Genomic DNA, 10,769 nt, shown 5'->3' on the forward strand with positions numbered 1-10,769 from the left:
CTAAGTTTCAACGTGCCACTTCCCGTATTTGACTATCCTACCTTTTCATTGGATGGCACTCGGCAGCAGCATTCACCGTATTTTATCACACCATGTACCTATTAAACTAAGAATAAATGATGGCTGAGAAAAAGAATATATAACTACATGCTCTAACAATGAAGATAAAGTATAATTATTTTTTAAAAAGGAAAAAAGGAGAGAATAGGAAGAATGTAAGCACGAGAAAAGTTTGTTGTCAGTAATCATATTGGTGATGACATCAGTGATGTAATTCTGACACTGTTGTGTGTGTAAAATGAGATGAAACAAAAGAGTAACGACAGGACATTTTATTAATAATTCTATTACCTCCTATGTTCTCAAGAAACAGTATTCCTTATAAGGAAAAAAGGGTTACAGACATAATAGAGAAATTAAGTAATAAGTTCTATAGTCTCGGTTTGAATTGGAAATATTCATATGAACTCATGAGATAATTTATCTTTAATGTGTGTGTCTACAGATAGATGATAGATTCAGGTCTCCTAGCTCTGCCTACTGAAAAGCCTAAAACAGTGGCTAACCCGGGATCGCTAGCACACAGACTGTGATCTTGAAATGCTATCTCCCTCTTAAAGAAACCAGAGTTTCTTAAAGAAATGGAAGATTTCAGCGTGGGGACAGAACTTTCGAGATATCAGACAATAAGGAACCTATCAAAGACTAGTAGGGTCATATCAAAAGGCTAGGCTTGGATAGGCTCCCGGGCCAAAAATGAGACAACCATGAATTTAAATTATGATAATACTCGCAGTAAACAGAGACCCTTCAAATATGTTTAAATTCATGACCTTATACTGATATTAGATTTTAATTGTCTTCAGAAAATAAGGAACCAATTTATCTTGAAAACTGGCAAATAAATGGTACAAATCAAGCATTTATGCCGTCTTTCCTAAAGGAATGATACTGCTGCCTATCCAAATGATATATAAGGCACTAGTATTCCAACCAATAAGTGAAACAGACATGATAGAGTTACAATACCACTACTTTGCAGCCTTCAATGAATAGATGCAGGCATCAGGTAGCAACAGATGCTGAGACCAGGAAGAGAGAAACGACGACACATTATGCACCTCCTATTGTCTTGCCAACTACTACATACAGAATTGCCAAAGGGATTGAATCTGAGTCTGATCCGGTCTGGAATCCAGCTACCAACGTGCAGGAATTACTCAAGGCAGAGGAACATATTGAACTGTACATGATGATACAACCAGCAAAATCCAGACTGTAGGATATACAGGCCAAATGACCCAGGTTCCGAATCATATAAATTGTAAGGAAAAGAAAGGAAGAGAGAGAAAACATACAGATTAAAGGAGTTTTTTTAAAAAAAAATTTTAATGGGCAAAAACCACATTATAGTGTCTAGAAATATGCCTTTACGAAAAAGCTTTTTTCAAAACACAACTTCTGACTTCTGATTACTACAGAAGTCAGAAGAATGGCTACTAATGGGAGGACATAAGTAGCTGTGATTGGAACGGGGCAATGGAGCAGCTCTGGCATGGCTAGTACGGGTCTATACCCTGACGGAGCGGTATTCTCTTTTAATAATTCACTAAGCTATTCATTTGGTATGTGTGTTCTTTTCTGTTTGATTTCATAATAAAAATTCATTTTACAATAAAAAAGTTTTTTTTAAATAACAATACAAAAGTAAAGGAAATATTAACGAAAACAAAGCTGGTACAGCTAGCTCTGGGGCCAGACTGCCTGGGTTCAAATTGTGAATTCTGCCACACAGCCAGAAAAGTACGAATCTCTCTGTGTTTCAATGCCCTTATCATAAAATGAGGATAATAAAAGTACATAGTTCACAGGGCTGTTGTGAAGAGTAGGAGAGTTAATATACAGGCATACCTCAGAGCTCTTGCAGGTTTGGTTTCAGATAACTGCAATAAAGCAAGTCACACCAATTTTTTTGGTTTCCCAGTGCATATAAAAGTTACGTTTACAGTATACTGTAGCCTATTAAATGTGCAATAGCATCATGTCTGAAAAACAATGTGCTAGGTCTCTGAATCTTAGAGACCTTGACTTAATGTTAGGCCTCTGAATGTTAGGTCTCAGAGACCTTGACTTACAGACAGACCCATGTCTGCAAGAAAACAAAATGTCTGTTGGCCTGCACCTGCAGACATAGCCACACTGGTGCTAACAGAAAACGCCACAAAACAGCTACTGGCTTGCAGGCAGTCAACATTTTCTGTTCAAACAATGTTACCCTGTCAGCACAGCCCCTATATAAAATCCTCCTCACCACTCCTTCGGGGCTGCAAGACTCCTGTAGGCTGCAGCCTGGACTGTAGTGGTCTTTGCTCAGTCTGATATACTTTTCTCTCTTACAATAAAAACTTCCTTAACTTGCCTGACCATGTGCTTTCTTTTACTGGCTGACCTATCACAATGCACATACTTTAATTAAAAAATACTTTATTTCTAGAAAATGCTAACCATGTGAGCCTTCAGCAAGTCATAAACATTTTGCAGGCAGAGGGTCTAACCTTCAATTTGTAAAAACACAATTATCTGCAAAGTGTAATAAAGCAAAGCACAATGAGGTAGGCCTATAAAAAGGAAATAGAACAGTGTCTGGCACACAGCAGGACAGAGGAGGTGATTTTAGAGTTTGACCAGCAATCTTTATTATCTTAAATAGTTCCTTAACCTCTCTGGGCTTCATTTTTTTTTTTTTAATTGGGGAATATTGGGGAACAGTATGTTTTTCCAGGATGCATCAGATCCAAGTCAAGTCACTGTTTTCAGTCTAGTTGTGGGAGGCACAGCTCAACTGCAAGTCAAGTCATTGTTTTCAATCTAGTTGTGGAGGGCGCAACTCACTGGCCCATGTGGGAATCGAACCGACGACCTTGGTGTTATGAGCGCTGCGCTCTAACCAACTGAGTCAACTGGCTGCTCTGGCTTCAGTTTCTTTAACTGAAATCAAAATATCTATTTGAGAGGATTACCAAGAGGTCAAAAGGAAATACATGTAATGTACCTAGTATAGTGGTCAATAAATAATAAATCCTTTCCATGGCCTCCCAACATCTAGAGAGAGTCATCCATCACATTAGACATACCTCAGTCATAGCACATTCCTCTTGCACTTTTTACCTGGTCATTCCAGTTGATCTCAATTAAATGATCACCCAGTAAGTCTCAGGTCTGAAACTGGATCTTCATCTAGGTTTCAAAAAAAATAAATAGACCACAATCTTAAAATGTTCAACCTCATAGTAAGAATGGTCTTGTGTTATTCCTAGAGCAGGCCTCCGTGGTACTAGTAAACACTGATCTGAAGCTGGACCAACTGAAGCTAATGGACTCCAATGCTCAACACCATGTGCCTTCTCTCTTCTCCTTTCCCCATAACTTTCCTCTCCCTGCCGGCAGTCTAAATCTATCATCATCTAACATCAATTCTGACTTCTGGCTTCAAAGGTAGAATATTCTTATTTGCAAGGGTACTGAAAAGCAGCACTCTCAGAGAAACAAATACCACTGAACACAAAAGGCAAAGGCAGGAAGAAAACTATCTCCTCAATTCTACCTGTGACCAAGTCCTCCCTTTTAGAGGACCATGCTGTAAAATTAATGCGCCAATAGTATCTAGCAGCCTTTCCCACTCAGACTGTGACAGGACACAGCTGGAACTTTGAGTCATCAGAAGAGACCAAAAGCTTACCAAGGCCAAAATAGAATCTAGCTTTAAGGAGTGTCATACCTAAAGTAAGACTGTGGGAATGGGAGTTGCAGGGTAGGAGTTGGTTTGTACATAGCATAAAAAACCAAGTGCAAAGAAGCAAAACACAGCTATATCTTCCAGCACTGTGCAGGTTCCCCAAGAGCCCTTTGGTAACTTGCTCTTTACAGGTCTGAAGTCCCTTTAACTGTACCCTTCGTTAGAATGTAATTTTTTTCACCACTTTTTGGGCAGGAAAGCTGGAAATAAACCATGGCAAGTGTCACACGTGGTGTCATATGGGGTCTCTGATCCCGCTCCCTGCATAAGAACGCAGGATATGGTGAGGCCAAGAAGGAACACCAACAGAGCCATAGATAGGGGAGTCATATCACTATATTCTCGCTGGCAGCTGGGTTGGACACACAGGAAACAGGATCCACACGATCTGCAACCTGCGGTCCGCTTCTCTGCCAACCAACAAACCCCACTTGCTAGCTGCAATCCGCGCTTGCTAGCTCAGCCACCATCTGCTGCTAGCATAGCCACGGCAGTTATATTAGTGGCCAATGGCTCACTGGTTACAGTTGATGGCCATCCAATCACAGTTGATGGCCATTTACTACCCAAACCAGCACCTTTCCACGTGAGGCCAAGAGCCTGGAAACTGCACTACTGGCTCTGTCCCCACAGCAAGTAACTATTCTTTTTGAAGTGACTCACATTAAAATCTGTAATTAGCTTTCTCAAAAGCATTTCCCATTATGGCAATAAATGGTATAGGCAATGTTTTCAAAGTCTCTGTGAATTAAATACAAAAGCTCTATTCCAAAAATGTATTAACATGCTGTTTAATAAGAAGACTCATGTTCCTAAAAAGAATTGAGTCTACCACAGATAAAGGAATGGAGTTAGGACTGGATATCATCTCGACCAAATCATTCTGCCCCAGAAGTTACATAAAGGGACAGAATTCTCCTCTCCCCGCTTTGAAGCAGAAGCTGAGGCAAAGCTTTAGTAAGCCACCTCTTCCCCAAGTTGGGGTGGGGTAGGCCGGGGTCTACTAAGCAATACTGAAAGTAAAAAAACAACTCATGTAGAGAATTGAAACCAATATGGGTTAATATCTGCACCGTGTTTAATATTATTACAGTTAGAACATAAAGTGGTAGTAGAAACCCTTTCGGATTGGTCTCTATGTTACGGGTCTCTCAGTCCTCCAACATTTACACCTTATCGATTTTCTTAATAGAATCAAATTAGACTGCATAAAGTCAGAAGCCTCCGGAATGAGCCTAATAAACCGGAGAAAGAATACTCACCTACCCCTTTGCATATACCCTCCCCGCTTTTGCTCCAAGTCTTCACTCGCCAAGCAACCTTCTCAGACTCCTTGACTCAGAAAAGTGGGGCGGGTCAGACCTGACCAACTCTCGCGGATCGAGTAATTACCTACAATTTATCCAGAATCCAGTCTACACCATGTATCATTCTAAGCTTTACATTTATTGTCCCACTTAACCTTCTCCACCACCATGCAAGGCAAGAATTACCAGCTGTATTACATAAATGAAGAAACTGAGGCGCTGAGACATTACATGAGAAGCCAAAGATCACAAAGGGCGGAGAGCCAGGACTGGAACCAGGTTTGTCAGGTCCCCAATCGTAAGACTGGAAGCGAACCCGTCCCAAGCGGTTCCTCTCTGGAGTCCCCGACAAGGGTCAGTTTGACCACTCGCATGGCCCAGGTGAAGCCAATTCCGGGGATGCTTCAGGTAGGGGCTCTGAGCGATGCCTCTGTGAACCTGGAGCGCCACTCACCTTCTTCAGCCGCCTCCCCCCAGCAGCAGCGCGCCCAGCCCCGCCGGCTCCACCGCCTTTGCCCCGCCTCCGCGACCGTTACCGCGGTGTGGGAGCCAGGCCTATCCAGCCCGAGCTCGTCAAAGAACCGCCCTCTGCTCCGCCGCCGAACGCCGGGATTTTTCACCGGCCGCCCGGGGAGGCTGGGTCAGCCCCGCGCCCTCTGGTTGGCTCCGCTGTTGGGGGCGGGGCTCACTATTAACGATGACGCAAGATGCTGTGCCTGGTTTGCCGTCTGCGTCTGCGTACTCCTAGCACACTTGTTACAAGCTCTGGCCTCGCAGGAGTTCATATCACTTGGCTGGAGCATCAACTGGCAGAAGAATTCAGAAATACACTTTTGAGGAGGTGAGGGGAGAGAGGCCCGGGCCTCCTGGCCAGCGCAGGCTGCCCTCCACACAAATACACAGGAGGTGACTGCGAGCTCTTGCTGCAGGACAGGTCAGCCTGTTCTGTAAGTTCCAGACCTAGCAGAGCACTGCAGCGCCTGGCATTTGGAGGACCCCAATAAGGGTTTGTTGATGACATTTTATTCTTCCATTCAGCATTTTCCCAATCTATGCAGTGTCAAGCCTACATCGGGCTCCAAAAATGCAGAGGTGGTTGACGATATGATCAAAGTCTAGTTAGGGAGAAGGGTATACACTTTGAAATTAAGATACAGTGTGGTATGATTAGAAAAGGGTGCTGTGGGGACAGAGCCAGAAGTGCAGTTTCCAGGCTCTCGGCCTCACGTGGAAAGGTGCTGGCTCAGGTAGTAAATGGCCATCAACTGTGATTGGATGGCCATCAGCTGTGGCTAGTTGGCCATCAGCTGTAACCAGTGAGCCATTGGCCACTAATATAACTGCTGTGGCTACCCTAACAAAAGATGGGGGCAAGAAGATGGTGGCTGGCACAGATTGCAGTTAGCACGGCGGATTGCAGCTAGCAAGGGATCGGTTGGCAGGTGGAAAAGCGGACAGCAGGTCGCACGTCATGTGAATCCAGCCTCCAGTGAGACTATAGTGGTATGACTCCCTTACCTATGGCTCCGTGGGTGTTCCGTTTTGGCCTAGCCACATCCTGCATTCTTATGTGGGAAGCGGGAGCTGAGGCCACGCAGGCCGCCCTGCGTGACAGTATTATAATTAAGCCTGGGCCCCTTTGATACAGCTCATATCTGCCCTCCCCAAAAATCTAACTCCCAAAGCATTTACAAATATAATAACTAAGAAAGCTGAATGTGGGGCCAGCCGGGTGGCTCAGGTGGTTAGAGCTCCATGCTCCTAACTCCTAAGGCTGCCTGTTGGATTCCCACATGGGCCAGTGGGCTCTCAACCACAAGGTTGCTGGTTCAACAACTCGAGTCACGCAAGGGATGGTGGGCTCCACCCCCTGCAACTAAGATTGAACATGGCACCTTGAGCTGAGCTGCCTCCCAGATGGCTCAGTTGATTGGAGCGCATCCTCTCAACCACAAGGTTGCTGGTTCGACTCCCGCAAGGGATGGTGGGCTGTGCCCCCTGCAACTAGAAAAAACTGCAATTGGACCTGGAGCTGAGCTGCGCCCTCCACAACTAAGACTGAAAGGACAACAACCTGAAGCTGAATGGCACCCTCCACAACTAAGATTGAAAGGACAACAACTTGACTTGGAAAAAAAGGCCTGGAAGTGCACACTGTTCCCCAATAAAGTCCTGTTCCCCTTCCCCAATAAAATCTTTTTTAAAAAAAAAGGAAAAAAAGAAAGCTGAATGTGTTGCATCATTGGAGAGGCAGAGGAGGAAAGCCTTAGGAAGTGTGCTAAGCTGGGATTTTATCCAGGAGGTAATAGGGAACTATAGGCAAGTTTTCAAAGGGCGCATAAAATGGAAAGGTTTTTGTTTGGGTGTCTTCAAGCCTAATTTTCTTGCATCCTGATATATAGGTAAAAACTGTTCAAACAGTCTACAAATATGATCACTGCTTTGTTTTTTCTACAAAAGGAAATCAATTCAATCAGCTCTATTTTTCAGTTCAACAAGTTGAGGATATACAAATAGGGTCCCTGCCCAGCATTTTTAAAAACTCGTAGGGGATTAAGTGATCCAAAAATTCCTAAGGGAAAATCTAACGTCCATATACCAGGCGTCTCATCTGCCCACCATTGACGTTGCATTTTATAACCACATGGTGTCGCTGTTGACAACTTGTATTTTCCAACTGGTCAAATGACGCACGTCAGTGGCGATGCAGTTCCCACAATGGCCAACAGGGATCTCCCACGGCAGGAATCAGCCAAGGCATCTCCCACAAGAAGGCCTCCGTCACAGCTCTTACTTTCAGGCCCATACTCAGCCTTACCTAGGCAACAGGGCCCACTGTGAGTTTGATCTGCCCCATACAAACATATCCTGAGTTCCAAAAGGGAAAAGGGGTTACCATAATTGGGAATTGGCACTGGGGTGGATGCTCCTTGAATCACATGAGTTGGAAGGTGGAGGCATGTCTACTTAAGTAAAACAGTCCAGTAAGGGGCGAGAGGACAATGGATGCTAGATGGATAACCAGTATCCTTCATGATCTTCAAGCATGAGAAGGCTGAATACTTTCTATTTCCTAACACTAGACCCTTCCTCTCATTGCTCCTGGATTTTGGGTGTAGCAAGTAGAGGGGAGGAAGCTCTAGACAACTGTCCTCTAAAGGAATTCTCATCTTAGGGACCACCATCTTATGACTGTCCAGCACCTCTCTTTGCTAGAGAAGGGAAAGACTCTGTACACAAGTTCAGTCTTCAGCTCAGCATCCTGCTGCACTGGTCTTAAAAGTTTTGTATGGGCCTCATCCACTTATCAGGATTGTGATGGTTCTAAACACTTATTTAACATCCACTCATTTACAAGAAATTTATAAAGTGCCTGTTATGTACTAGGGATTGAACTAGATGCTGAGTTTACAGTGGTGAGTAAACCAGATGTTGTTCCTGCCCTCATGGAGTTTACAGTCTAGTTGAGAAGAGAAATGTGAAACAAACACAAATAAGCATATAATTGTGACAAGCGCTATGCAGGAAGAGAACAGGGGTGTGTGGAGGAGGCCTTTCTGAGGAAATGAGATTAATGAGGTGTGATCAAAAAATACAGTGAATGCTGCTGCTGAGTGCCATCCAACGGAAAGGCAGGGATCTTCAATACGGAAAGTGGCACATCGAATCTTAGTAACAGTGTGACAAGTTTCAACTTGTTTAATGCAGTCTGTTGGGTGTGAGCTATGGTTGAGAGAAGGTGTGTTTCAAAGTGTGCCGTAAATCATCCTCCATCATGACAACGCTTCGTGTCACACATTGCTTCTGGTACAGCAACTTCTGTCAAATAAAAACATTACGGTGTGTCCTCATCCACCTCATTCACCAGAACTGGCACCATGCAACTTCTGGCTCTTCCCCAAAGTCAAAATGACCATGAAAGGTAAATGTTTTGAATTGATTCAGGACATCAAGGCAGCCACGACAGCGCAACTAAGGACACTCATGATAGAGGACTTCCAGAACTGCTTCAGAAAGTGTCAAGAACAATGCGATAAGTGTGTTCGAAGTGAAGGGAGTATTTTGAGGGGGATTAATGGCAATGTGTCTTTTACTGTAATAAATTTTATTTAAACATTCACCATATTCTTTGATCACACCTCGTAAGCTGTGATCCAAAGCCACTCTTCATTTCGGCTTACTGCTTTCCTCTGTGCTTGGCCTTCTCAGTATAGATTTTAGCTTTCATTAGCAATTAAACAGATCTTTTCATTTCTAAACTTCTAAACTGATTCTCAAATTTTCTCCTGGGTATAGAACTATCAGGTTTCTTCCCACCACAAGGAGTATGTCAAATATGAATGACATTGGGTGATGAATTCTTTAAGATTCTTCAACTCACAAGTCTTTTAGACTTAGGCTCCTTTTTTACACTAATAATTTGTTTCTGCGTCCCACATGAGAATTTGAACTCCTGGGGACATGGATCATATCTTACTTTTTCCATCACCTAGCATAGTCTCTGGCACATAGTTGATGCTCAATGCAGTGTTGAATCGCACTATTAAATTTGAGTCAGGTTTATACAGGGGGCATTCATCTTCAGTAGCCATTTTCTCATGTGAAGAACATTAAACAAAAAGGTCAAAGAAATAATAACAAATGCTCAAGAAGAACATTAAACAAAAAGCTCAGAGAAATAATAACAAATGCTCAAGAATCTATACAGAATAACAGTAGTTGTATTAATTGAACCCTTAAAATGTGCCAGGCTCTGGGCTAAGCACTTTCATTTTCTAACTTGATGACTCTTCTCAACAACCTTAATGTAAGTACTGTTATCTTTATTATACAAATTATCAAATTAGAAAATAGAAGGGGAAAAATGACTTGCTAAGGTCACATAGTTGGTATGTGACAGAGCCAAGATCTGAAACTAATATTAACCACTTGCCCATACCACTTCCTGTGGTGGGCATCTTCTCTACTATAAGACTGTTTTATGCACTTATTCCCACAATTATTTCATCTATCTGTGTATTAGTTATCTATTGACGTATAACAAACTACACCTAATCATAGCAACTTAAAACAAACATTTATCTCAATGTTTCTGTGGATCAGGAATACAGGAATGGCTTAGCTGGACAGTCTGGACAGAATCTTTCATGAGGTTGCAAGTCAACCTGTTGGCCAGGGCTACAGTCATTTCAAGGTTCAACAGGACTGAAGGATCCACTTGCAAATTCACTCATGTGGTTGTTGGCAGACCTCAGTCCATTCCTTGTCAAGTGTGGTCCTCTCCACAGGCTGGCTGAGTGTCCCCACAACATGGCAGTCTCCCACAGATGGAGTGATACAAGAGAGTACATCTAAGACAGAAGCTGAAGTACTTTTTATAACCTAATCTTAGAAGTGATATATCATTATTTCTGCTGCATGATATTGATCACACAGACCAACGTTGGTAAAGTATGGGAGAGGACGACACAAGGATATGAATACCAGGAAGTGGGGAGCATTGGGAGCCATATTGGAGATGACTAACCACAGTCTGCTAATTTTCTGTGACTGCCTCCTCCACTAGAATATAAACTTCATGAGTGGAGTGGGGGAAAACCATCAGAGCTGCTCTCTGGTATAGTGCCTGCCGTATAACAGATTGTCAATAAATACTGAATAAATGT

At 43.1% G+C, this 10,769-nt stretch overlaps 1 protein-coding gene across 9 annotated transcripts in view; it reads right to left on the reverse strand.

The window, feature by feature from the left end:
* The window catches only part of CEP70 (centrosomal protein 70), a 53,621-nt gene extending 47,933 nt beyond the window's left edge, over nt 1–5,688 (reverse strand). For 3 of the 9 annotated variants that reach the window (XM_033133061.1, XM_033133053.1, XM_033133055.1), the window contains exons 1-2: nt 5,558–5,688; nt 3,135–3,237 (exon numbers count right to left, since the gene is read on the reverse strand). The gene's annotated coding sequence lies outside the window, so the exon portion shown is untranslated. The other 6 variants (XM_033133059.1, XM_033133057.1, XM_033133060.1 and 3 more) reach the window with 3 other exon arrangements.
* Between the last annotated feature and the right edge of the window lie 5,081 nt (nt 5,689–10,769).

The sequence above is a fragment of the Rhinolophus ferrumequinum genome, chromosome 17 (assembly GCF_004115265.2).
Source record: "Rhinolophus ferrumequinum isolate MPI-CBG mRhiFer1 chromosome 17, mRhiFer1_v1.p, whole genome shotgun sequence".
In the NCBI taxonomy this organism is placed as follows: domain Eukaryota; kingdom Metazoa; phylum Chordata; class Mammalia; order Chiroptera; family Rhinolophidae; genus Rhinolophus; species Rhinolophus ferrumequinum.